The 2,866-nt window shown below is 33.1% G+C and overlaps 1 pseudogene; it reads right to left on the bottom strand.

Annotated features, from left to right (window-relative positions):
• Positions 1-2,548, bottom strand: part of LOC107745663 (uncharacterized protein C10orf107 homolog) — a 15,642-nt pseudogene extending 13,094 nt beyond the window's left edge.
• Positions 2,549-2,866: the final 318 nt, after the last annotated feature.

Below are 2,866 nucleotides of genomic sequence, written 5' to 3'. Positions count from 1 at the left end.
CAGCGCACACACATAATGCCAGGTTCACATTACTCTGTTTGCAGTGCGTGGTATGTGGTGCGTATTTTTTCCGCGCTCATGTTAACGGATTAAAGCATTCACACTGCACACGGCAGTGCGTTCAGGAGCAGTGCGTCTGCAGCAGTGCAGAGATCGTTTCCTCACCGAGTCTATTTTTGCTGTGATACACGCGCTGAATTAAAGTGACAGCACATTGTTTGCAGTGCATATGAAAACGAAAATGTAGCAATTGCACCATAAATGCATTTAATTAATTAAAGTATACCGTCTTTCACAGTCAACACATATGGCTTGTTGGCTACATAAATAGTTATAAATTATAAAAAGAAGGCTTTAAAAAGATTGGTATCGGTGATCGGTATCGGCAGATACTGCTTTCTGTGATCGGCGATCGGCCTCAAAAATCATTATCGGAGCACCCCTAACCTAAAGCAACAACCATGTTTGACTTTCAAACTAAACAAAACTTGATTTCAGAGAACGCCACTTACTTTTTATGTTGTCAAGTAGTTGCTGTAAAAGTGCCATGATAAATGAGATTTGATGAGAATTGAAGTTCATCTCTTTGGCCCACCAAAATCCATTGACAAAATACTCCAACAGCGCAGCTTCTTTCACACATGTTTGGTGGTTTTTGAAATTCAGTATGTCCTCAAACTGTCTTAAAATGCAAGACATACAATATATTACAAAAGTCATTATATATGTAAATTAGATACAAAAAAACATTGTGTATTATTTAATAATGACAGTAGCTGACAAAAAAAAATTATACTGTTGTTGCTCAAAAGAGCTGCAACACATGTGCATATGATTAATGATTTTAAAGAACCAATTCTTAATAAACTTACAACTGCACTTGGTCCACAGACAGATTGAGAAGAATATTTAATTGGTCTTGCTTTAGAAGTTCCCACTGAGGAAAAGATATCTTCACTTCCTAGAATATGGGATAATATTATTACTAGAAAATACACTTTTAATTTTAATGATATTTTATAATATTTAATTTAAACAATATTTTACAGTGTATCATCAGTAGTTATGTGTTTGGTAGCTTTGTAGACACTGAGTGTTGTTGAAAATCAGTAAAAACGTTATAAACATTAACACATAAATCATATATATTATCATAGACATCGTACATATAAATCTATTGTGACAATTTATGGCTGTATAATTGCACATCAGGACTGGTAAATGATATAAAATATAAAATATATTCTGACAGTGTTTCATGATATCTTGTGCATTAGGCTATTTACGGGGTACTTTTGTATTTTATTTGATGTCAATAATAACATTTGAGATTGAGATTTAAATGCATACCATCATACCAACACATAGTAGTCAAATGTGACCATGTAAAGGAAAAATATTTCACTTCTGACACTGAATTTCATTACAGATTATATTACATCAGCCTATATAACAACAGTTGAATGAATGTTTAATTATATTTTTAGGCATTGGTATACAACTTAAAATGTTTGTACATGTTATTAATACAAGTTTTAAAGTATTTGTCTTTTTTCCTTCTGTATATTAGCAGGGAGCTTCTTCAAATGTGTAGGCAACGCTAGATACCTCACTTTATCATAGATAGATCTGTAGCAGTACGTCGTCTAAACACCAAGTGAATGACTGAATTCATAAGCATGTACTGTAGTTTACATACACTGAGCCTAGTATCATATTTATCCGCTTCTTCTCCTCTCTTGATCTTCTCTACGTTTTCAGCGGATCAGACTCCCTCTCCTGATCTCTCTCTTCCAGACATGTTGTTTTCTGTATACTGTTGCCCAGGAAACCACAGTGGGTGGAGCATGTGTTCACGAGCGCCTTGAAGTGAAACTTGAATTCGATTAATTTAAAGGGGTCATATGATGTTGCTAAAAAGAACATTATTTTGTGTATTTGGTGTAATGAAATGTTTATGCGGTTTAAGGTTCAAAAAACACATTATTTTCATTATTATATTACATTATTATATTATTGTTTCTCCTCTATAAAATATTGTTAGCTGATGCTAACTAGCTACCTGATGATAACTTGAGGTAATTTTTAAATATAAAGTTCAAATATTTTTATTCAACCAACTAGTTACAGTAGAATAGGAAAAACAAAGGATTTGAATGTTCAGAACAGAGTAACTACAGTAATTACATTTACATTTAGTCATTTAGCAGACGCTTTTATCCAAAGCGATGTACAAATGAGGACAATAGAAGCAATCGAAACTAAAGAGAGAGCAACAATATGTAAGTGCAAATGAGAAGTCTCGGTTAGCCTAACGCAGTACACGTAGCAAGGTATATACAGTATATATATATATATATATATATATACACACACACACACACACACACACACACAATTAATTAATTAATTAATAACTTAATTAATTAAGCCATGCCCCCTGGGCATAGGCGGAGGGTGAACCAATTCCAGGGTAAGGCTAAAAGAAGCCAAATGTATTAAACATCATAAACCCTCTTTTTAGGTAAGAACCAGACATGGGTGTCATGTAGGCTAAAATTTTTTTTTAATGGGACTGAATTTGTATTTAACTTGATTACAATTTAATAAAAACGTTAGATATTGATAATTAGCCTATATAACGTTTCCTTTCCACCCAAGGTTATTCAAACAGCGAATAAATTATATATAGAAATTTATCACTAACATTGATCTATCGCGAGTTTAAGCACTCTCAAAAAAACAAAACTATCGTTATAATCACTGAAGCTGTATACACTGTTAAATGAATCTCTTACTTACATTGTACCTACATCTGCGGTTTGTTGTTTATGATGAGAGAATTCACAAGAGTCCAGAATTCAGC

Source organism: Sinocyclocheilus rhinocerous, unplaced genomic scaffold (assembly GCF_001515625.1).
Source record: "Sinocyclocheilus rhinocerous isolate Xijiao unplaced genomic scaffold, SAMN03320098_v1.1 scaffold768, whole genome shotgun sequence".
In the NCBI taxonomy this organism is placed as follows: domain Eukaryota; kingdom Metazoa; phylum Chordata; class Actinopteri; order Cypriniformes; family Cyprinidae; genus Sinocyclocheilus; species Sinocyclocheilus rhinocerous.
This window is presented reverse-complemented; position numbering and strand designations above follow the sequence as displayed.